Here is a 26,145-nt window from a genome sequence, read left to right as displayed (position 1 = left end):
CAGAACAAAACCGATTCAAAGTTGCAAAGCATAGAGAAACTGAAGCTGAAAAGAAAAAGTGAACAACTGCATGCCAGTGAGAAGGATGAGATCTCTATGAAGAAACTTAGCAAAACAGGTGAAAGCCATGGCAATGGAAAACTAACAAACGTTGGGGGACAGAAGTTCAAGAAGACACAAGGAGAAAGAAGGAGATTCCAGGATCTAGGAGTGGAAGCATCAACACACTGGAAACGTCCCTACCGGAGCAAGGAATCTCTGGATTCCATGCAATCCCAGTCAAAGTTGCAGCAATGTTTCCCACAGAGACAGAAGAGGGAATCCTAAAGCTTCTAGCCAGCAACAAGAGACCCTGACTAGGCAAAGGAATCCTCAGGAAAACGAAAAAAGCAGGACGTGGCACACTTTCCGATTTCAACATATAGGACGAAGCACTAGGTACCGAGACGGCACAGTCTGGGCCCCAAAACAGGCACACAGACCCATGCAACAGAATCGAGAACCCAGAGCCCAACTCAAACGTACATGGACAGCCCATTTTCGACCAGGGAGCCAAGAGGAGACAGCGGAGAAAGGAGAGTCTCTACCATAAACGGTGCTGGGAAGCCTGCACAGCCACATGGAACACAACGAGAGTACACCATGATGTTACACCTGGCACACACACCACCTGAAATGGATCAAAGCCTTGAATGGCAGACTTGAAACCGTGAACCTTGTAGCAGAAGACCTAGGCAGAGTGCTCTTTGCCATCGGTCTGAGCCGCCTGTTTGGAAGAAGCAAGTCCGACTGGGCCAGGGCAACCAAGGCAACAAGAAACCAACGGGACCACGTCAAATGCGGACGCTTCTGCCCAGTGAAGGAAACCATCGACTGAATGCAAAGATAGCACAACGACTGGGGGAGGATGTTTGCAAACCACACATCGGACAAGGGGTGAAAAGCCCAAAGATGCAATCAACTCGCACGTCCCCACAGGAAAAAAAAAACAACAAGCCAATGAAAACCTGGGCAGAAGATGGAAACAGAGATTTCTGCCAAGAAGATCGAAAGAGGGCCAACGGGTGCATGAACACTTGTTCACCGTCATGAAGTCTCAGGCCAATGCAAATGCAAACTGCAAGGGCACAGCAGCTCACTGTGGTCAGAATGGCTATAACCAAGCAGACAGGAAGCCACAAGTGTCAGAGAGGAGGTGGAGAGAAGGGAAGCCTCCTGCACCGTTGGTGGGAGTGCAGACCGGTGCAGCCACTACGCCAAGCGGTGTGGAACTGCCTCAGAACTTTAAGAATCCATGTCCCATATGATCCAGCTATTCCTCTGCGGCGTGTTGATCCAAAGAACTCGGAAACACTCCTGCCTAAAGACATGTGCACCGCTGAGTTCACCACAGCGTCGCTCCCACTACCCAAGACTTGGAAGCCTAGCTGCAGCCCCGCAAGGGACGAGTGCAGAAGGAAGATGGGCTATAGCCACGCAATGGCATACCAGTCAGCCGGAACCAAGGATGCAATCCAGCCACTTGTGACCACCAGAATGGCTGTGAGGGTTTTAGGGAAGTGAAACAAGCCCCAGGGAGCAAGGCAAGTACCGTAGGACCTCACTTAAGAGGAGAAGGAAAAACAAGCGGTCAGGAACAGGTGGCACGGGACATTTCATTGGGGGTTCCCAGAGACAAAGCGGGGAGGTGTGAGAGGGTGAAACAGATGATGAGGCACAAGTGTGTGGTGAGGGCCTGCTATTAGGCTTACGCAGGGGAAGATGATGTAAGCTACACGGAAGTCTACATCGATGAGGATGCAAATCGGAAAGATATAGGATGTTCTAGTGCAGGGCTGCGGCAATAAATTCACCTAAAAGCAAAAAAAATCCAAAATGGGGTCCAGAATGACGGCATAAAGCTTTGGGGCTGAAAGAGATTAGAGAAGGTGAACTTCCAAGGCTGGAAAATCACCTCAAAATGCGTACTGATGCTACAGAAAGGTACACCCTTCCAAATAGATGAAGAGGAATACTACCCACAGAACATGCTGCCTGCTAAACCCATGCACCCACGGAAAAGGTTACCGTCCAGGATGTTACTACTAATCACCTTCACGAATAATCCAAACAGGCCCACGTGTTCCCAAGCTCAGGCAAAAGGTTGGTCCAAAAGTCCACTTCAGGGCCGGCCCTGTGGCGGAGCGGGTAAGTGCCCACGTTCCACTTGGCCGGCCCAGGCCTCACTGTTTCACATCACGGGTGCAGATCACATTAGCAGTGTTAGGACATACAGATTTCATGGTACGGTGCGGACAGGGATCATAAACTAAGTAGCAATGGTGAGGTCACGTTATCAATACGCACCAGAAAAAGAACCGTGAGGCTTTTACAATCCATGAACGCATCTGGTACACTTCCCCAGAGGAAGAAGGAAGGAAAACATGGGACCTGCCAAGGTGGAATCGGCAGAGTGCTAGGAGATGGCACGATCATTGCGCGTCAGAGGACTGCCCGGGCAACTTCAACTTGGGAGGGAGTCCAGGACTTTCTCTGGGGAACGTCCACCCACTTGGCCATCTACATAAAATGTAAGAGGTAAAACCCAGGATAATCTTACAGGACAGAAACCAGTGCCTAGAGAGAATGTAGCAGGCCTTCCAAAGTTCGAGGAGCAAGACAGAAACCGACAAGAAATCGAGAAAAAGGAAAACTATCCTACCAGGAAAGGGTGAGGAGTCGGACTGGCCTGAGATGGCTCTGAAACTCTGTGTGCACGCAGGTTGTCAGGACAACTTCGAATTTTGAGGTTGTTTATGACATCACGAGGATCCTGTCCGCCAAGATGGCCGCACGGTTACAGACCGAGGATTGGCCTAGGCTAGGCTATTACAGGGAGGGATACCCAGAAACAGCTTTGAGAAACAGAAAGCGGACACAGAAACTGGAAGACATAAAACAGACGCTGATTCGAGGGGTAAGAAAGGAATCCTTGGCAAGAAGCGAGAATAGAGGGACAAGCCCCGAGAGGAGAACGTTGTCATCTATTCAAGTCTATGGGGAGGCCATGCTGATTCAAGCTTGCAACTTGATTGGAAGCAAGAGGCCGGACTTGGGCCTTCTCAGACCTACGTGGTCCTTCTGCCTTAAGCATAAGCCAAAGTCAAGAATGAGGTCTTGAGGACGTTGAAGAGAAGACTCGATGCCTCCTTTCCTAGGCCCCTGGCATTCTTTGCAGATCAGTCTCACTTTCCATAGCTCTGGCGTCACGGGGGCCCACCGGGTACATGCTAATGTGTCCCAAGAGATGTCTTGGAAGCCTTGAAGGAATGGAGCCCCGTCACGCTTGGGCTACGTCTCTTTGTTTGGAAGTGCTCTACAAGGGTGCTGAAAAGCACCCTTTTCCACAGGGCTTCGTTCCTTCGTGAAGGCTGCCCTCCCAGGCTAGTGTGCTCAGTTTGCCTCCATCGAAATTCTCTCCCCCTACCTCTTGCCGTAGAAGGATTATGGATTATGTGTTTTGACACCACATGTAAGGAAGTGGGCTGAAAATGAGAACATTACAATTCTGTTGCAAGAAAAAGAAACAGGCCAGGGCTGAGGATGTAAGCCAAACAAATGGCACAGCCTATAGAAATAAAGGAAGCCCGTATCTAGACGGCACCTGGGGGAACGTTCCAGGATCAGGGGTGAAGTTCGAAACTTCCCAAATCCGGAAAGGAGACAGAAAAATATCTTTCCTGGAGAGAGGGATTCATCAGATTCGTCTAATTTGTCTTGGAAACATTGTGTCCGTGAAGGGGGATGCCAGGACCACCTCGAGTTTGGAGTTTGTGACCTCAGGATGTCAAACCAACCCAGATGACCACGTGTTCCCAGTGCTTAGTTTGACCCAGGCTAGGACAGCAAAGACTCCTTCAAGTGACCGGTGCAAATTCAAAGACAACAACCAAGAGTCACGAAAGCACTCACACCTCGGCCTAGACAACATACGGTGATTCCAGAAATGCCAAATGAATCACTTGGAATGAAGGGGAACGGACTGATAAGCATGTCTAAGGGGGATAGCCGAGAAATACCATGACGATTCTCCTATGGAAAAGAGACAAAGGTCCCAGAAAATGGAAGGCGAACAGAAATCACCCCAGGATAATCCACAATGAAAGATGATGTCCGTCTTTAGACAGACTCTGCTGGAACGTTTGAAAGGCAGAGAAATTCACAAGCCAAAAGACGCCAGCGAAGGTCAAGGCTGGGCTAAGTGGGCAGGGTGAGTTATGAGACTGCTCCAAGCGGGCCAGGAAACCGTGTGTCCGTGAAGCTTGCCGGGACAGCAGAGACACGATTATGACCAATCCTCTGACACCGCAGTGGACCCGACAAACAACCTGGCCTCATCTACACAGTGCCAGAGTTGGGCTCAAGTAGCATATTCAAGTCCCATTGCCCTCAACTGCAGGTTGCCAACGGAACATGAAAGGGGCCGGCCGGTGGTGCAGCGGTGAGGTCCGCACCTTCTGGGTCGGTGTCCCGGGGTGGGCCGGGTGGACCCTCAGGTGAGCCTGCTCACCACTGCTTCAGGCATTCTGGGGCAGGCGTCCGAGGTAGTGTAGAGGCAGATGGGAAGGGACGTTAGACAGGGCCAGACTTCCACAGCAAATACGGGAGCATTGCCAGCAGATGTGAGCTCAGCGATGCACTTCTGCCAGAACAAAACCGATTCAAAGTTGCAAAGCATAGAGAAACTGAAGCTGAAAAGAAAAAGTGAACAACTGCATGCCAGTGAGAAGGATGAGATCTCTATGAAGAAACTTAGCAAAACAGGTGAAAGCCATGGCAATGGAAAACTAACAAACGTTGGGGGACAGAAGTTCAAGAAGACACAAGGAGAAAGAAGGAGATTCCAGGATCTAGGAGTGGAAGCATCAACACACTGGAAACGTCCCTACCGGAGCAAGGAATCTCTGGATTCCATGCAATCCCAGTCAAAGTTGCAGCAATGTTTCCCACAGAGACAGAAGAGGGAATCCTAAAGCTTCTAGCCAGCAACAAGAGACCCTGACTAGGCAAAGGAATCCTCAGGAAAACGAAAAAAGCAGGACGTGGCACACTTTCCGATTTCAACATATAGGACGAAGCACTAGGTACCGAGACGGCACAGTCTGGGCCCCAAAACAGGCACACAGACCCATGCAACAGAATCGAGAACCCAGAGCCCAACTCAAACGTACATGGACAGCCCATTTTCGACCAGGGAGCCAAGAGGAGACAGCGGAGAAAGGAGAGTCTCTACCATAAACGGTGCTGGGAAGCCTGCACAGCCACATGGAACACAACGAGAGTACACCATGATGTTACACCTGGCACACACACCACCTGAAATGGATCAAAGCCTTGAATGGCAGACTTGAAACCGTGAACCTTGTAGCAGAAGACCTAGGCAGAGTGCTCTTTGCCATCGGTCTGAGCCGCCTGTTTGGAAGAAGCAAGTCCGACTGGGCCAGGGCAACCAAGGCAACAAGAAACCAACGGGACCACGTCAAATGCGGACGCTTCTGCCCAGTGAAGGAAACCATCGACTGAATGCAAAGATAGCACAACGACTGGGGGAGGATGTTTGCAAACCACACATCGGACAAGGGGTGAAAAGCCCAAAGATGCAATCAACTCGCACGTCCCCACAGGAAAAAAAAAACAACAAGCCAATGAAAACCTGGGCAGAAGATGGAAACAGAGATTTCTGCCAAGAAGATCGAAAGAGGGCCAACGGGTGCATGAACACTTGTTCACCGTCATGAAGTCTCAGGCCAATGCAAATGCAAACTGCAAGGGCACAGCAGCTCACTGTGGTCAGAATGGCTATAACCAAGCAGACAGGAAGCCACAAGTGTCAGAGAGGAGGTGGAGAGAAGGGAAGCCTCCTGCACCGTTGGTGGGAGTGCAGACCGGTGCAGCCACTACGCCAAGCGGTGTGGAACTGCCTCAGAACTTTAAGAATCCATGTCCCATATGATCCAGCTATTCCTCTGCGGCGTGTTGATCCAAAGAACTCGGAAACACTCCTGCCTAAAGACATGTGCACCGCTGAGTTCACCACAGCGTCGCTCCCACTACCCAAGACTTGGAAGCCTAGCTGCAGCCCCGCAAGGGACGAGTGCAGAAGGAAGATGGGCTATAGCCACGCAATGGCATACCAGTCAGCCGGAACCAAGGATGCAATCCAGCCACTTGTGACCACCAGAATGGCTGTGAGGGTTTTAGGGAAGTGAAACAAGCCCCAGGGAGCAAGGCAAGTACCGTAGGACCTCACTTAAGAGGAGAAGGAAAAACAAGCGGTCAGGAACAGGTGGCACGGGACATTTCATTGGGGGTTCCCAGAGACAAAGCGGGGAGGTGTGAGAGGGTGAAACAGATGATGAGGCACAAGTGTGTGGTGAGGGCCTGCTATTAGGCTTACGCAGGGGAAGATGATGTAAGCTACACGGAAGTCTACATCGATGAGGATGCAAATCGGAAAGATATAGGATGTTCTAGTGCAGGGCTGCGGCAATAAATTCACCTAAAAGCAAAAAAAATCCAAAATGGGGTCCAGAATGACGGCATAAAGCTTTGGGGCTGAAAGAGATTAGAGAAGGTGAACTTCCAAGGCTGGAAAATCACCTCAAAATGCGTACTGATGCTACAGAAAGGTAGACCCTTCCAAATAGATGAAGAGGAATACTACCCACAGAACATGCTGCCTGCTAAACCCATGCACCCACGGAAAAGGTTACCGTCCAGGATGTTACTACTAATCACCTTCACGAATAATCCAAACAGGCCCACGTGTTCCCAAGCTCAGGCAAAAGGTTGGTCCAAAAGTCCACTTCAGGGCCGGCCCTGTGGCGGAGCGGGTAAGTGCCCACGTTCCACTTGGCCGGCCCAGGCCTCACTGTTTCACATCACGGGTGCAGATCACATTAGCAGTGTTAGGACATACAGATTTCATGGTACGGTGCGGACAGGGATCATAAACTAAGTAGCAATGGTGAGGTCACGTTATCAATACGCACCAGAAAAAGAACCGTGAGGCTTTTACAATCCATGAACGCATCTGGTACACTTCCCCAGAGGAAGAAGGAAGGAAAACATGGGACCTGCCAAGGTGGAATCGGCAGAGTGCTAGGAGATGGCACGATCATTGCGCGTCAGAGGACTGCCCGGGCAACTTCAACTTGGGAGGGAGTCCAGGACTTTCTCTGGGGAACGTCCACCCACTTGGCCATCTACATAAAATGTAAGAGGTAAAACCCAGGATAATCTTACAGGACAGAAACCAGTGCCTAGAGAGAATGTAGCAGGCCTTCCAAAGTTCGAGGAGCAAGACAGAAACCGACAAGAAATCGAGAAAAAGGAAAACTATCCTACCAGGAAAGGGTGAGGAGTCGGACTGGCCTGAGATGGCTCTGAAACTCTGTGTGCACGCAGGTTGTCAGGACAACTTCGAATTTTGAGGTTGTTTATGACATCACGAGGATCCTGTCCGCCAAGATGGCCGCACGGTTACAGACCGAGGATTGGCCTAGGCTAGGCTATTACAGGGAGGGATACCCAGAAACAGCTTTGAGAAACAGAAAGCGGACACAGAAACTGGAAGACATAAAACAGACGCTGATTCGAGGGGTAAGAAAGGAATCCTTGGCAAGAAGCGAGAATAGAGGGACAAGCCCCGAGAGGAGAACGTTGTCATCTATTCAAGTCCATGGGGAGGCCATGCTGATTCAAGCTTGCAACTTGATTGGAAGCAAGAGGCCGGACTTGGGCCTTCTCAGACCTACGTGGTCCTTCTGCCTTAAGCATAAGCCAAAGTCAAGAATGAGGTCTTGAGGACGTTGAAGAGAAGACTCGATGCCTCCTTTCCTAGGCCCCTGGCATTCTTTGCAGATCAGTCTCACTTTCCATAGCTCTGGCGTCACGGGGGCCCACCGGGTACATGCTAATGTGTCCCAAGAGATGTCTTGGAAGCCTTGAAGGAATGGAGCCCCGTCACGCTTGGGCTACGTCTCTTTGTTTGGAAGTGCTCTACAAGGGTGCTGAAAAGCACCCTTTTCCACAGGGCTTCGTTCCTTCGTGAAGGCTGCCCTCCCAGGCTAGTGTGCTCAGTTTGCCTCCATCGAAATTCTCTCCCCCTACCTCTTGCCGTAGAAGGATTATGGATTATGTGTTTTGACACCACATGTAAGGAAGTGGGCTGAAAATGAGAACATTACAATTCTGTTGCAAGAAAAAGAAACAGGCCAGGGCTGAGGATGTAAGCCAAACAAATGGCACAGCCTATAGAAATAAAGGAAGCCCGTATCTAGACGGCACCTGGGGGAACGTTCCAGGATCAGGGGTGAAGTTCGAAACTTCCCAAATCCGGAAAGGAGACAGAAAAATATCTTTCCTGGAGAGAGGGATTCATCAGATTCGTCTAATTTGTCTTGGAAACATTGTGTCCGTGAAGGGGGATGCCAGGACCACCTCGAGTTTGGAGTTTGTGACCTCAGGATGTCAAACCAACCCAGATGACCACGTGTTCCCAGTGCTTAGTTTGACCCAGGCTAGGACAGCAAAGACTCCTTCAAGTGACCGGTGCAAATTCAAAGACAACAACCAAGAGTCACGAAAGCACTCACACCTCGGCCTAGACAACATACGGTGATTCCAGAAATGCCAAATGAATCACTTGGAATGAAGGGGAACGGACTGATAAGCATGTCTAAGGGGGATAGCCGAGAAATACCATGACGATTCTCCTATGGAAAAGAGACAAAGGTCCCAGAAAATGGAAGGCGAACAGAAATCACCCCTGGATAATCCACAATGAAAGATGATGTCCGTCTTTAGACAGACTCTGCTGGAACGTTTGAAAGGCAGAGAAATTCACAAGCCAAAAGACGCCAGCGAAGGTCAAGGCTGGGCTAAGTGGGCAGGGTGAGTTATGAGACTGCTCCAAGCGGGCCAGGAAACCGTGTGTCCGTGAAGCTTGCCGGGACAGCAGAGACACGATTATGACCAATCCTCTGACACCGCAGTGGACCCGACAAACAACCTGGCCTCATCTACACAGTGCCAGAGTTGGGCTCAAGTAGCATATTCAAGTCCCATTGCCCTCAACTGCAGGTTGCCAACGGAACATGAAAGGGGCCGGCCGGTGGTGCAGCGGTGAGGTCCGCACCTTCTGGGTCGGTGTCCCGGGGTGGGCCGGGTGGACCCTCAGGTGAGCCTGCTCACCACTGCTTCAGGCATTCTGGGGCAGGCGTCCGAGGTAGTGTAGAGGCAGATGGGAAGGGACGTTAGACAGGGCCAGACTTCCACAGCAAATACGGGAGCATTGCCAGCAGATGTGAGCTCAGCGATGCACTTCTGCCAGAACAAAACCGATTCAAAGTTGCAAAGCATAGAGAAACTGAAGCTGAAAAGAAAAAGTGAACAACTGCATGCCAGTGAGAAGGATGAGATCTCTATGAAGAAACTTAGCAAAACAGGTGAAAGCCATGGCAATGGAAAACTAACAAACGTTGGGGGACAGAAGTTCAAGAAGACACAAGGAGAAAGAAGGAGATTCCAGGATCTAGGAGTGGAAGCATCAACACACTGGAAACGTCCCTACCGGAGCAAGGAATCTCTGGATTCCATGCAATCCCAGTCAAAGTTGCAGCAATGTTTCCCACAGAGACAGAAGAGGGAATCCTAAAGCTTCTAGCCAGCAACAAGAGACCCTGACTAGGCAAAGGAATCCTCAGGAAAACGAAAAAAGCAGGACGTGGCACACTTTCCGATTTCAACATATAGGACGAAGCACTAGGTACCGAGACGGCACAGTCTGGGCCCCAAAACAGGCACACAGACCCATGCAACAGAATCGAGAACCCAGAGCCCAACTCAAACGTACATGGACAGCCCATTTTCGACCAGGGAGCCAAGAGGAGACAGCGGAGAAAGGAGAGTCTCTACCATAAACGGTGCTGGGAAGCCTGCACAGCCACATGGAACACAACGAGAGTACACCATGATGTTACACCTGGCACACACACCACCTGAAATGGATCAAAGCCTTGAATGGCAGACTTGAAACCGTGAACCTTGTAGCAGAAGACCTAGGCAGAGTGCTCTTTGCCATCGGTCTGAGCCGCCTGTTTGGAAGAAGCAAGTCCGACTGGGCCAGGGCAACCAAGGCAACAAGAAACCAACGGGACCACGTCAAATGCGGACGCTTCTGCCCAGTGAAGGAAACCATCGACTGAATGCAAAGATAGCACAACGACTGGGGGAGGATGTTTGCAAACCACACATCGGACAAGGGGTGAAAAGCCCAAAGATGCAATCAACTCGCACGTCCCCACAGGAAAAAAAAAACAACAAGCCAATGAAAACCTGGGCAGAAGATGTAAACAGAGATTTCTGCCAAGAAGATCGAAAGAGGGCCAACGGGTGCATGAACACTTGTTCACCGTCATGAAGTCTCAGGCCAATGCAAATGCAAACTGCAAGGGCACAGCAGCTCACTGTGGTCAGAATGGCTATAACCAAGCAGACAGGAAGCCACAAGTGTCAGAGAGGAGGTGGAGAGAAGGGAAGCCTCCTGCACCGTTGGTGGGAGTGCAGACCGGTGCAGCCACTACGCCAAGCGGTGTGGAACTGCCTCAGAACTTTAAGAATCCATGTCCCATATGATCCAGCTATTCCTCTGCGGCGTGTTGATCCAAAGAACTCGGAAACACTCCTGCCTAAAGACATGTGCACCGCTGAGTTCACCACAGCGTCGCTCCCACTACCCAAGACTTGGAAGCCTAGCTGCAGCCCCGCAAGGGACGAGTGCAGAAGGAAGATGGGCTATAGCCACGCAATGGCATACCAGTCAGCCGGAACCAAGGATGCAATCCAGCCACTTGTGACCACCAGAATGGCTGTGAGGGTTTTAGGGAAGTGAAACAAGCCCCAGGGAGCAAGGCAAGTACCGTAGGACCTCACTTAAGAGGAGAAGGAAAAACAAGCGGTCAGGAACAGGTGGCACGGGACATTTGATTGGGGGTTCCCAGAGACAAAGCGGGGAGGTGTGAGAGGGTGAAACAGATGATGAGGCACAAGTGTGTGGTGAGGGCCTGCTATTAGGCTTACGCAGGGGAAGATGATGTAAGCTACACGGAAGTCTACATCGATGAGGATGCAAATCGGAAAGATATAGGATGTTCTAGTGCAGGGCTGCGGCAATAAATTCACCTAAAAGCAAAAAAAATCCAAAATGGGGTCCAGAATGACGGCATAAAGCTTTGGGGCTGAAAGAGATTAGAGAAGGTGAACTTCCAAGGCTGGAAAATCACCTCAAAATGCGTACTGATGCTACAGAAAGGTACACCCTTCCAAATAGATGAAGAGGAATACTACCCACAGAACATGCTGCCTGCTAAACCCATGCACCCACGGAAAAGGTTACCGTCCAGGATGTTACTACTAATCACCTTCACGAATAATCCAAACAGGCCCACGTGTTCCCAAGCTCAGGCAAAAGGTTGGTCCAAAAGTCCACTTCAGGGCCGGCCCTGTGGCGGAGCGGGTAAGTGCCCACGTTCCGCTTGGCCGGCCCAGGCCTCACTGTTTCACATCACGGGTGCAGATCACATTAGCAGTGTTAGGACATACAGATTTCATGGTACGGTGCGGACAGGGATCATAAACTAAGTAGCAATGGTGAGGTCACGTTATCAATACGCACCAGAAAAAGAACCGTGAGGCTTTTACAATCCATGAACGCATCTGGTACACTTCCCCAGAGGAAGAAGGAAGGAAAACATGGGACCTGCCAAGGTGGAATCGGCAGAGTGCTAGGAGATGGCACGATCATTGCGCGTCAGAGGACTGCCCGGGCAACTTCAACTTGGGAGGGAGTCCAGGACTTTCTCTGGGGAACGTCCACCCACTTGGCCATCTACATAAAATGTAAGAGGTAAAACCCAGGATAATCTTACAGGACAGAAACCAGTGCCTAGAGAGAATGTAGCAGGCCTTCCAAAGTTCGAGGAGCAAGACAGAAACCGACAAGAAATCGAGAAAAAGGAAAACTATCCTACCAGGAAAGGGTGAGGAGTCGGACTGGCCTGAGATGGCTCTGAAACTCTGTGTGCACGCAGGTTGTCAGGACAACTTCGAATTTTGAGGTTGTTTATGACATCACGAGGATCCTGTCCGCCAAGATGGCCGCACGGTTACAGACCGAGGATTGGCCTAGGCTAGGCTATTACAGGGAGGGATACCCAGAAACAGCTTTGAGAAACAGAAAGCGGACACAGAAACTGGAAGACATAAAACAGACGCTGATTCGAGGGGTAAGAAAGGAATCCTTGGCAAGAAGCGAGAATAGAGGGACAAGCCCCGAGAGGAGAACGTTGTCATCTATTCAAGTCCATGGGGAGGCCATGCTGATTCAAGCTTGCAACTTGATTGGAAGCAAGAGGCCGGACTTGGGCCTTCTCAGACCTACGTGGTCCTTCTGCCTTAAGCATAAGCCAAAGTCAAGAATGAGGTCTTGAGGACGTTGAAGAGAAGACTCGATGCCTCCTTTCCTAGGCCCCTGGCATTCTTTGCAGATCAGTCTCACTTTCCATAGCTCTGGCGTCACGGGGGCCCACCGGGTACATGCTAATGTGTCCCAAGAGATGTCTTGGAAGCCTTGAAGGAATGGAGCCCCGTCACGCTTGGGCTACGTCTCTTTGTTTGGAAGTGCTCTACAAGGGTGCTGAAAAGCACCCTTTTCCACAGGGCTTCGTTCCTTCGTGAAGGCTGCCCTCCCAGGCTAGTGTGCTCAGTTTGCCTCCATCGAAATTCTCTCCCCCTACCTCTTGCCGTAGAAGGATTATGGATTATGTGTTTTGACACCACATGTAAGGAAGTGGGCTGAAAATGAGAACATTACAATTCTGTTGCAAGAAAAAGAAACAGGCCAGGGCTGAGGATGTAAGCCAAACAAATGGCACAGCCTATAGAAATAAAGGAAGCCCGTATCTAGACGGCACCTGGGGGAACGTTCCAGGATCAGGGGTGAAGTTCGAAACTTCCCAAATCCGGAAAGGAGACAGAAAAATATCTTTCCTGGAGAGAGGGATTCATCAGATTCGTCTAATTTGTCTTGGAAACATTGTGTCCGTGAAGGGGGGATGCCAGGACCACCTCGAGTTTGGAGTTTGTGACCTCAGGATGTCAAACCAACCCAGATGACCACGTGTTCCCAGTGCTTAGTTTGACCCAGGCTAGGACAGCAAAGACTCCTTCAAGTGACCGGTGCAAATTCAAAGACAACAACCAAGAGTCACGAAAGCACTCACACCTCGGCCTAGACAACATACGGTGATTCCAGAAATGCCAAATGAATCACTTGGAATGAAGGGGAACGGACTGATAAGCATGTCTAAGGGGGATAGCCGAGAAATACCATGACGATTCTCCTATGGAAAAGAGACAAAGGTCCCAGAAAATGGAAGGCGAACAGAAATCACACCTGGATAATCCACAATGAAAGATGATGTCCGTCTTTAGACAGACTCTGCTGGAACGTTTGAAAGGCAGAGAAATTCACAAGCCAAAAGACGCCAGCGAAGGTCAAGGCTGGGCTAAGTGGGCAGGGTGAGTTATGAGACTGCTCCAAGCGGGCCAGGAAACCGTGTGTCCGTGAAGCTTGCCGGGACAGCAGAGACACGATTATGACCAATCCTCTGACACCGCAGTGGACCCGACAAACAACCTGGCCTCATCTACACAGTGCCAGAGTTGGGCTCAAGTAGCATATTCAAGTCCCATTGCCCTCAACTGCAGGTTGCCAACGGAACATGAAAGGGGCCGGCCGGTGGTGCAGCGGTGAGGTCCGCACCTTCTGGGTCGGTGTCCCGGGGTGGGCCGGGTGGACCCTCAGGTGAGCCTGCTCACCACTGCTTCAGGCATTCTGGGGCAGGCATCCGAGGTAGTGTAGAGGCAGATGGGAAGGGACGTTAGACAGGGCCAGACTTCCACAGCAAATACGGGAGCATTGCCAGCAGATGTGAGCTCAGCGATGCACTTCTGCCAGAACAAAACCGATTCAAAGTTGCAAAGCATAGAGAAACTGAAGCTGAAAAGAAAAAGTGAACAACTGCATGCCAGTGAGAAGGATGAGATCTCTATGAAGAAACTTAGCAAAACAGGTGAAAGCCATGGCAATGGAAAACTAACAAACGTTGGGGGACAGAAGTTCAAGAAGACACAAGGAGAAAGAAGGAGATTCCAGGATCTAGGAGTGGAAGCATCAACACACTGGAAACGTCCCTACCGGAGCAAGGAATCTCTGGATTCCATGCAATCCCAGTCAAAGTTGCAGCAATGTTTCCCACAGAGACAGAAGAGGGAATCCTAAAGCTTCTAGCCAGCAACAAGAGACCCTGACTAGGCAAAGGAATCCTCAGGAAAACGAAAAAAGCAGGACGTGGCACACTTTCCGATTTCAACATATAGGACGAAGCACTAGGTACCGAGACGGCACAGTCTGGGCCCCAAAACAGGCACACAGACCCATGCAACAGAATCGAGAACCCAGAGCCCAACTCAAACGTACATGGACAGCCCATTTTCGACCAGGGAGCCAAGAGGAGACAGCGGAGAAAGGAGAGTCTCTACAATAAACGGTGCTGGGAAGCCTGCACAGCCACATGGAACACAACGAGAGTACACCATGATGTTACACCTGGCACACACACCACCTGAAATGGATCAAAGCCTTGAATGGCAGACTTGAAACCGTGAACCTTGTAGCAGAAGACCTAGGCAGAGTGCTCTTTGCCATCGGTCTGAGCCGCCTGTTTGGAAGAAGCAAGTCCGACTGGGCCAGGGCAACCAAGGCAACAAGAAACCAACGGGACCACGTCAAATGCGGACGCTTCTGCCCAGTGAAGGAAACCATCGACTGAATGCAAAGATAGCACAACGACTGGGGGAGGATGTTTGCAAACCACACATCGGACAAGGGGTGAAAAGCCCAAAGATGCAATCAACTCGCACGTCCCCACAGGAAAAAAAAAACAACAAGCCAATGAAAACCTGGGCAGAAGATGGAAACAGAGATTTCTGCCAAGAAGATCGAAAGAGGGCCAACGGGTGCATGAACACTTGTTCACCGTCATGAAGTCTCAGGCCAATGCAAATGCAAACTGCAAGGGCACAGCAGCTCACTGTGGTCAGAATGGCTATAACCAAGCAGACAGGAAGCCACAAGTGTCAGAGAGGAGGTGGAGAGAAGGGAAGCCTCCTGCACCGTTGGTGGGAGTGCAGACCGGTGCAGCCACTACGCCAAGCGGTGTGGAACTGCCTCAGAACTTTAAGAATCCATGTCCCATATGATCCAGCTATTCCTCTGCGGCGTGTTGATCCAAAGAACTCGGAAACACTCCTGCCTAAAGACATGTGCACCGCTGAGTTCACCACAGCGTCGCTCCCACTACCCAAGACTTGGAAGCCTCCCTGGAGCCCAGCAAGGGACGAGTGCAGAAGGAAGATGGGCTATAGCCACGCAATGGCATACCAGTCAGCCGGAACCAAGGATGCAATCCAGCCACTTGTGACCACCAGAATGGCTGTGAGGGTTTTAGGGAAGTGAAACAAGCCCCAGGGAGCAAGGCAAGTACCGTAGGACCTCACTTAAGAGGAGAAGGAAAAACAAGCGGTCAGGAACAGGTGGCACGGGACATTTGATTGGGGGTTCCCAGAGACAAAGCGGGGAGGTGTGAGAGGGTGAAACAGATGATGAGGCACAAGTGTGTGGTGAGGGCCTGCTATTAGGCTTACGCAGGGGAAGATGATGTAAGCTACACGGAAGTCTACATCGATGAGGATGCAAATCGGAAAGATATAGGATGTTCTAGTGCAGGGCTGCGGCAATAAATTCACCTAAAAGCAAAAAAAATCCAAAATGGGGTCCAGAATGACGGCATAAAGCTTTGGGGCTGAAAGAGATTAGAGAAGGTGAACTTCCAAGGCTGGAAAATCACCTCAAAATGCGTACTGATGCTACAGAAAGGTACACCCTTCCAAATAGATGAAGAGGAATACTACCCACAGAACATGCTGCCTGCTAAACCCATGCACCCACGGAAAAGGTTACCGTCCAGGATGTTACTACTAATCACCTTCACGAATAATCCAAACAGGCCCATGTGTTCCCAAGCTCAGGCAAAAGGTTGGTCCAAAAGTCCACTTCAGGGCCGGCCCTGTGGCGGAGCGGGTAAGTGCCCACGTTCCGCTTGGCCGGCCCAGGCCACACTGTTTCACATCACGGGTGCAGATCACATTAGCAGTGTTAGGACATACAGATTTCATGGTACGGTGCGGACAGGGATCATAAACTAAGTAGCAATAGTGAGGTCACGTTATCAATACGCACCAGAAAAAGAACCGTGAGGCTTTTACAATCCATGAACGCATCTGGTACACTTCCCCAGAGGAAGAAGGAAGGAAAACATGGGACCTGCCAAGGTGGAATCGGCAGAGTGCTAGGAGATGGCACGATCATTGCGTGTCAGAGGACTGCCCGGGCAACTTCAACTTGGGAGGGAGTCCAGGACTTTCTCTGGGGAACGTCCACCCACTTGGCCATCTACATAAAATGTAAGAGGTAAAACCCAGGATAATCTTACAGGACAGAAACCAGTGTCTAGAGAGAATGTAGCAGGCCTTCCAAAGTTCGAGGAGCAAGACGGAAACCGACAAGAAATCGAGAAAAAGGAAAACTATCCTACCAGGAAAGGGTGAGGAGTCGGACTGGCCTGAGATGGCTCTGAAACTCTGTGTGCACGCAGGTTGTCAGGACAACTTCGAATTTTGAGGTTGTTTATGACATCACGAGGATCCTGTCCGCCAAGATGGCCGCACGGTTACAGACCGAGGATTGGCCTAGGCTAGGCTATTACAGGGAGGGATACCCAGAAACAGCTTTGAGAAACAGAAAGCGGACACAGAAACTGGAAGACATAAAACAGACGCTGATTCGAGGGGTAAGAAAGGAATCCTTGGCAAGAAGCGAGAATAGAGGGACAAGCCCCGAGAGGAGAACGTTGTCATCTATTCAAGTCTATGGGGAGGCCATGCTGATTCAAGCTTGCAACTTGATTGGAAGCAAGAGGCCGGACTTGGGCCTTCTCAGACCTACGTGGTCCTTCTGCCTTAAGCATAAGCCAAAGTCAAGAATGAGGTCTTGAGGACGTTGAAGAGAAGACTCGATGCCTCCTTTCCTAGGCCCCTGGCATTCTTTGCAGATCAGTCTCACTTTCCATAGCTCTGGCGTCACGGGGGCCCACCGGGTACATGCTAATGTGTCCCAAGAGATGTCTTGGAAGCCTTGAAGGAATGGAGCCCCGTCACGCTTGGGCTACGTCTCTTTGTTTGGAAGTGCTCTACAAGGGTGCTGAAAAGCACCCTTTTCCACAGGGCTTCGTTCCTTCGTGAAGGCTGCCCTCCCAGGCTAGTGTGCTCAGTTTGCCTCCATCGAAATTCTCTCCCCCTACCTCTTGCCGTAGAAGGATTATGGATTATGTGTTTTGACACCACATGTAAGGAAGTGGGCTGAAAATGAGAACATTACAATTCTGTTGCAAGAAAAAGAAACAGGCCAGGGCTGAGGATGTAAGCCAAACAAATGGCACAGCCTATAGAAATAAAGGAAGCCCGTATCTAGACGGCACCTGGGGGAACGTTCCAGGATCAGGGGTGAAGTTCGAAACTTCCCAAATCCGGAAAGGAGACAGAAAAATATCTTTCCTGGAGAGAGGGATTCATCAGATTCGTCTAATTTGTCTTGGAAACATTGTGTCCGTGAAGGGGGATGCCAGGACCACCTCGAGTTTGGAGTTTGTGACCTCAGGATGTCAAACCAACCCAGATGACCACGTGTTCCCAGTGCTTAGTTTGACCCAGGCTAGGACAGCAAAGACTCCTTCAAGTGACCGGTGCAAATTCAAAGACAACAACCAAGAGTCACGAAAGCACTCACACCTCGGCCTAGACAACATACGGTGATTCCAGAAATGCCAAATGAATCACTTGGAATGAAGGGGAACGGACTGATAAGCATGTCTAAGGGGGATAGCCGAGAAATACCATGACGATTCTCCTATGGAAAAGAGACAAAGGTCCCAGAAAATGGAAGGCGAATAGAAATCACACCTGGATAATCCACAATGAAAGATGATGTCCGTCTTTAGACAGACTCTGCTGGAACGTTTGAAAGGCAGAGAAATTCACAAGCCAAAAGACGCCAGCGAAGGTCAAGGCTGGGCTAAGTGGGCAGGGTGAGTTATGAGACTGCTCCAAGCGGGCCAGGAAACCATGTGTCCGTGAAGCTTGCCGGGACAGCAGAGACACGATTATGACCAATCCTCTGACATCGCAGTGGACCCGACAAACAACCTGGCCTCATCTACACAGTGCCAGAGTTGGGCTCAAGTAGCATATTCAAGTCCCATTGCCCTCAACTGCAGGTTGCCAACGGAACATGAAAGGGGCCGGCCGGTGGTGCAGCGGTGAGGTCCGCACCTTGTGGGTCGGTGGTCCGGGGTGGGCCGGGTGGACCCTCGGGTGAGCCTGCTCACCACTGCTTCAGGCATTCTGGGGCTGGCGTCCGAGGTAGTGTAGAGGCAGATGGGAAGGGACGTTAGACAGGGCCAGACTTCCACAGCAAATACGGGAGCATTGCCAGCAGATGTGAGCTCAGCGATGCACTTCTGCCAGAACAAAACCGATTCAAAGTTGCAAAGCATAGAGAAACTGAAGCTGAAAAGAAAAAGTGAACAACTGCATGCCAGTGAGAAGGATGAGATCTCTATGAAGAAACTTAGCAAAACAGGTGAAAGCCATGGCAATGGAAAACTAACAAACGTTGGGGGACAGAAGTTCAAGAAGACACAAGGAGAAAGAAGGAGATTCCAGGATCTAGGAGTGGAAGCATCAACACACTGGAAACGTCCCTACCGGAGCAAGGAATCTCTGGATTCCATGCAATCCCAGTCAAAGTTGCAGCAATGTTTCCCACAGAGACAGAAGAGGGAATCCTAAAGCTTCTAGCCAGCAACAAGAGACCCTGACTAGGCAAAGGAATCCTCAGGAAAACGAAAAAAGCAGGACGTGGCACACTTTCCGATTTCAACATATAGGACGAAGCACTAGGTACCGAGACGGCACAGTCTGGGCCCCAAAACAGGCACACAGACCCATGCAACAGAATCGAGAACCCAGAGCCCAACTCAAACGTACATGGACAGCCCATTTTCGACCAGGGAGCCAAGAGGAGACAGCGGAGAAAGGAGAGTCTCTACCATAAACGGTGCTGGGAAGCCTGCACAGCCACATGGAACACAACGAGCGTACACCATGATGTTACACCTGGCACACACACCACCTGAAATGGATCAAAGCCTTGAATGGCAGACTTGAAACCGTGAACCTTGTAGCAGAAGACCTAGGCAGAGTGCTCTTTGCCATCGGTCTGAGCCGCCTGTTTGGAAGAAGCAAGTCCGACTGGGCCAGGGCAACCAAGGCAACAAGAAACCAACGGGACCACGTCAAATGCGGACGCTTCTGCCCAGTGAAGGAAACCATCGACTGAATGCAAAGATAGCACAACGACTGGGGGAGGAGGTTTGCAAACCACACATCGGACAAGGGGTGAAAAGCCCAAAGATGCAATCAACTCGCACGTCCCCACAGGAAAAAAACAACAACAAGCCAATGAAAACCTGGGCAGAAGATGGAAACAGAGATTTCCGCCAAGAAGATCGAAAGAGGGCCAACGGGTGCATGAACACTTGTTCACCGTCATTAAGTCTCAGGCCAATGCAAATGCAAACTGCAAGGGCACAGCAGCTCACTGTGGTCACAATGGCTATAAGGAAGCAGACAGGAAGCCACAAGTGTCAGAGAGGAGGTGGAGAGAAGGGAAGCCTCCTGCACCGTTGGTGGGAGTGCAGACCGGTGCAGCCACTACGCCAAGCGGTGTGGAACTGCCTCAGAACTTTAAGAATCCATGTCCCATATGATCCAGCTATTCCTCTGCGGCGTGTTGATCCAAAGAACTCGGAAACACTCCTGCCTAAAGACATGTGCACCGCTGAGTTCACCACAGCGTTGCTCCCACTACCCAAGACTTGGAAGCCTCCCTGGAGCCCAGCAAGGGACAAGTGCAGAAGGAAGATGGGCTATAGCCACGCAATGGCATACCAGTCAGCCGGAACCAAGGATGCAATCCAGCCACTTGTGACCACCAGAATGGCTGTGAGGGTTTTAGGGAAGTGAAACAAGCCCCAGGGAGCAAGGCAAGTACCGTAGGACCTCACTTAAGAGGAGAAGGAAAAACAAGCGGTCAGGAACAGGTGGCACGGGACATTTGATTGGGGGTTCCCAGAGACAAAGCGGGGAGGTGTGAGAGGGTGAAACAGATGATGAGGCACAAGTGTGTGGTGAGGGCCTGCTATTAGGCTTACGCAGGGGAAGATGATGTAAGCTACACGGAAGTCTACATCGATGAGGATGCAAATCGGAAAGATATAGGATGTTCTAGTGCAGGGCTGCGGCAATAAATTCACCTAAAAGCAAAAAAAATCCAAAATGGGGTCCAGAATGACGGCATAAAGCTTTGGGGCTGAAAGAGATTAGAGAAGGTGAACTTCCAAGGCTGGAAAATCACCTCAAAATGCGTACTGATGCTACAGAAAGGTAGACCCTTCCAAATAGATGAAGAGGAATACTACCCACAGAACATGCTGCCTGCTAAACCCATGCACCCACGGAAAAGGTTACCGTCCAGGATGTTACTACTAATCACCTTCACGAATAATCCAAACAGGCCCACGTGTTCCCAAGCTCAGGCAAAAGGTTGGTCCAAAAGTCCAATTCAGGGCCGGCCCTGTGGCGGAGCGGGTAAGTGCCCACGTTCCGCTTGGCCGGCCCAGGCCTCACTGTTTCACATCACGGGTGCAGATCACATTAGCAGTGTTAGGACATACAGATTTCATGGTACGGTGCGGACAGGGATCATAAACTAAGTAGCAATGGTGAGGTCACCTTATCAATACGCACCAGAAAAAGAACCGTGAGGCTTTTACAATCCATGAACGCATCTGGTACACTTCCCCAGAGGAAGAAGGAAGGAAAACATGGGACCTGCCAAGGTGGAATCGGCAGAGTGCTACGAGATGGCACGATCATTGCGCGTCAGAGGACTGCCCGGGCAACTTCAACTTGGGAGGGAGTCCAGGACTTTCTCTGGGGAACGTCCACCCACTTGGCCATCTACATAAAATGTAAGAGGTAAAACCCAGGATAATCTTACAGGACAGAAACCAGTGTCTAGAGAGAATGTAGCAGGCCTTCCAAAGTTCGAGGAGCAAGACAGAAACCGACAAGAAATCGAGAAAAAGGAAAACTATCCTACCAGGAAAGGGTGAGGAGTCGGACTGGCCTGAGATGGCTCTGAAACTCTGTGTGCACGCAGGTTGTCAGGACAACTTCGAATTTTGAGGTTGTTTATGACATCACGAGGATCCTGTCCGCCAAGATGGCCGCACGGTTACAGACCGAGGATTGGCCTAGGCTAGGCTATTACAGGGAGGGATACCCAGAAACAGCTTTGAGAAACAGAAAGCGGACACAGAAACTGGAAGACATAAAACAGACGCTGATTCGAGGGGTAAGAAAGGAATCCTTGGCAAGAAGCGAGAATAGAGGGACAAGCCCCGAGAGGAGAACGTTGTCATCTATTCAAGTCTATGGGGAGGCCATGCTGATTCAAGCTTGCAACTTGATTGGAAGCAAGAGGCCGGACTTGGGCCTTCTCAGACCTACGTGGTCCTTCTGCCTTAAGCATAAGCCAAAGTCAAGAATGAGGTCTTGAGGACGTTGAAGAGAAGACTCGATGCCTCCTTTCCTAGGCCCCTGGCATTCTTTGCAGATCAGTCTCACTTTCCATAGCTCTGGCGTCACGGGGGCCCACCGGGTACATGCTAATGTGTCCCAAGAGATGTCTTGGAAGCCTTGAAGGAATGGAGCCCCGTCACGCTTGGGCTACGTCTCTTTGTTTGGAAGTGCTCTACAAGGGTGCTGAAAAGCACCCTTTTCCACAGGGCTTCGTTCCTTCGTGAAGGCTGCCCTCCCAGGCTAGTGTGCTCAGTTTGCCTCCATCGAAATTCTCTCCCCCTACCTCTTGCCGTAGAAGGATTATGGATTATGTGTTTTGACACCACATGTAAGGAAGTGGGCTGAAAATGAGAACATTACAATTCTGTTGCAAGAAAAAGACACAGGCCAGGGCTGAGGATGTAAGCCAAACAAATGGCACAGCCTATAGAAATAAAGGAAGCCCGTATCTAGACGGCACCTGGGGGAACGTTCCAGGATCAGGGGTGAAGTTCGAAACTTCCCAAATCCGGAAAGGAGACAGAAAAATATCTTTCCTGGAGAGAGGGATTCATCAGATTCGTCTAATTTGTCTTGGAAACATTGTGTCCGTGAAGGGGGATGCCAGGACCACCTCGAGTTTGGAGTTTGTGACCTCAGGATGTCAAACCAACCCAGATGACCACGTGTTCCCAGTGCTTAGTTTGACCCAGGCTAGGACAGCAAAGACTCCTTCAAGTGACCGGTGCAAATTCAAAGACAACAACCAAGAGTCACGAAAGCACTCACACCTCGGCCTAGACAACATACGGTGATTCCAGAAATGCCAAATGAATCACTTGGAATGAAGGGGAACGGACTGATAAGCATGTCTAAGGGGGATAGCCGAGAAATACCATGACGATTCTCCTATGGAAAAGAGACAAAGGTCCCAGAAAATGGAAGGCGAATAGAAATCACACCTGGATAATCCACAATGAAAGATGATGTCCGTCTTTAGACAGACTCTGCTGGAACGTTTGAAAGGCAGAGAAATTTACAAGCCAAAAGACGCCAGCGAAGGTCAAGGCTGGGCTAAGTGGGCAGGGTGAGTTATGAGACTGCTCCAAGCGGGCCAGGAAACCATGTGTCCGTGAAGCTTGCCGGGACAGCAGAGACACGATTATGACCAATCCTCTGACATCGCAGTGGACCCGACAAACAACCTGGCCTCATCTACACAGTGCCAGAGTTGGGCTCAAGTAGCATATTCAAGTCCCATTGCCCTCAACTGCAGGTTGCCAACGGAACATGAAAGGGGCCGGCCGGTGGTGCAGCGGTGAGGTCCGCACCTTGTGGGTCGGTGGTCCGGGGTGGGCCGGGTGGACCCTCGGGTGAGCCTGCTCACCACTGCTTCAGGCATTCTGGGGCTGGCGTCCGAGGTAGTGTAGAGGCAGATGGGAAGGGACGTTAGACAGGGCCAGACTTCCACAGCAAATACGGGAGCATTGCCAGCAGATGTGAGCTCAGCGATGCACTTCTGCCAGAACAAAACCGATTCAAAGTTGCAAAGCATAGAGAAACTGAAGCTGAAAAGAAAAAGTGAACAACTGCATGCCAGTGAGAAGGATGAGATCTCTATGAAGAAACTTAGCAAAACAGGTGAAAGCCATGGCAATGGAAAACTAACAAACGTTGGGGGACAGAAGTTCAAGAAGACACAAGGAGAAAGAAGGAGATTCCAGGATCTAGGAGTGGAAGCATCAACACACTGGAAACGTCCCTACCGGAGCAAGGAATCTCTGGATTCCATGCAATCCCAGTCAAAGTTGCAGCAATGTTTCCCACAGAGACAGAAGAGGGAATCCTAAAGCTTCTAGCCAGCAACAAGAGACCCTGACTAGGCAAAGGAATCCTCAGGAAAACGAAAAAAGCAGGACGTGGCACACTTTCCGATTTCAACATATAGGACGAAGCACTAGGTACCGAGACGGCACAGTCTGGGCCCCAAAACAGGCACACAGACCCATGCAACAGAATCGAGAACCCAGAGCCCAACTCAAACGTACATGGACAGCCCATTTTCGACCAGGGAGCCAAGAGGAGACAGCGGAGAAAGGAGAGTCTCTACCATAAACGGTGCTGGGAAGCCTGCACAGCCACATGGAACACAACGAGCGTACACCATGATGTTACACCTGGCACACACACCACCTGAAATGGATCAAAGCCTTGAATGGCAGACTTGAAACCGTGAACCTTGTAGCAGAAGACCTAGGCAGAGTGCTCTTTGCCATCGGTCTGAGCCGCCTGTTTGGAAGAAGCAAGTCCGACTGGGCCAGGGCAACCAAGGCAACAAGAAACCAACGGGACCACGTCAAATGCGGACGCTTCTGCCCAGTGAAGGAAACCATCGACTGAATGCAAAGATAGCACAACGACTGGGGGAGGATGTTTGCAAACCACACATCGGACAAGGGGTGAAAAGCCCAAAGATGCAATCAACTCGCACGTCCCCACAGGAAAAAAACAACAACAAGCCAATGAAAACCTGGGCAGAAGATGGAAACAGAGATTTCCGCCAAGAAGATCGAAAGAGGGCCAACGGGTGCATGAACACTTGTTCACCGTCATTAAGTCTCAGGCCAATGCAAATGCAAACTGCAAGGGCACAGCAGCTCACTGTGGTCACAATGGCTATAAGGAAGCAGACAGGAAGCCACAAGTGTCAGAGAGGAGGTGGAGAGAAGGGAAGCCTCCTGCACCGTTGGTGGGAGTGCAGACCGGTGCAGCCACTACGCCAAGCGGTGTGGAACTGCCTCAGAACTTTAAGAATCCATGTCCCATATGATCCAGCTATTCCTCTGCGGCGTGTTGATCCAAAGAACTCGGAAACACTCCTGCCTAAAGACATGTGCACCGCTGAGTTCACCACAGCGTCGCTCCCACTACCCAAGACTTGGAAGCCTCCCTGGAGCCCAGCAAGGGACCAGTGCAGAAGGAAGATGGGCTATAGCCACGCAATGGCATACCAGTCAGCCGGAACCAAGGATGCAATCCAGCCACTTGTGACCACCAGAATGGCTGTGAGGGTTTTAGGGAAGTGAAACAAGCCCCAGGGAGCAAGGCAAGTACCGTAGGACCTCACTTAAGAGGAGAAGGAAAAACAAGCGGTCAGGAACAGGTGGCACGGGACATTTGATTGGGGGTTCCCAGAGACAAAGCGGGGAGGTGTGAGAGGGTGAAACAGATGATGAGGCACAAGTGTGTGGTGAGGGCCTGCTATTAGGCTTACGCAGGGGAAGATGATGTAAGCTACACGGAAGTCTACATCGATGAGGATGCAAATCGGAAAGATATAGGATGTTCTAGTGCAGGGTTGCGGCAATAAATTCACCTAAAAGCAAAAAAAATCCAAAATGGGGTCCAGAATGACGGCATAAAGCTTTGGGGCTGAAAGAGATTAGAGAAGGTGAACTTCCAAGGCTGGAAAATCACCTCAAAATGCGTACTGATGCTACAGAAAGGTAGACCCTTCCAAATAGATGAAGAGGAATACTACCCACAGAACATGCTGCCTGCTAAACCCATGCACCCACGGAAAAGGTTACCGTCCAGGATGTTACTACTAATCACCTTCACGAATAATCCAAACAGGCCCACGTGTTCCCAAGCTCAGGCAAAAGGTTGGTCCAAAAGTCCAATTCAGGGCCGGCCCTGTGGCGGAGCGGGTAAGTGCCCACGTTCCGCTTGGCCGGCCCAGGCCTCACTGTTTCACATCACGGGTGCAGATCACATTAGCAGTGTTAGGACATACAGATTTCATGGTACGGTGCGGACAGGGATCATAAACTAAGTAGCAATGGTGAGGTCACCTTATCAATACGCACCAGAAAAAGAACCGTGAGGCCTTTACAATCCATGAACGCATCTGGTACACTTCCCCAGAGGAAGAAGGAAGGAAAACATGGGACCTGCCAAGGTGGAATCGGCAGAGTGCTACGAGATGGCACGATCATTGCGCGTCAGAGGACTGCCCGGGCAACTTCAACTTGGGAGGGAGTCCAGGACTTTCTCTGGGGAACGTCCACCCACTTGGCCATCTACATAAAATGTAAGAGGTAAAACCCAGGATAATCTTACAGGACAGAAACCAGTGTCTAGAGAGAATGTAGCAGGCCTTCCAAAGTTCGAGGAGCAAGACAGAAACCGACAAGAAATCGAGAAAAAGGAAAACTATCCTACCAGGAAAGGGTGAGGAGT

Source organism: Equus asinus, chromosome 23 (assembly GCF_041296235.1).
Source record: "Equus asinus isolate D_3611 breed Donkey chromosome 23, EquAss-T2T_v2, whole genome shotgun sequence".
NCBI classification, from domain to species: domain Eukaryota; kingdom Metazoa; phylum Chordata; class Mammalia; order Perissodactyla; family Equidae; genus Equus; species Equus asinus.
The sequence above is the reverse complement of the archived record's forward strand: the minus strand, read 5'-3'. Positions refer to the sequence as shown.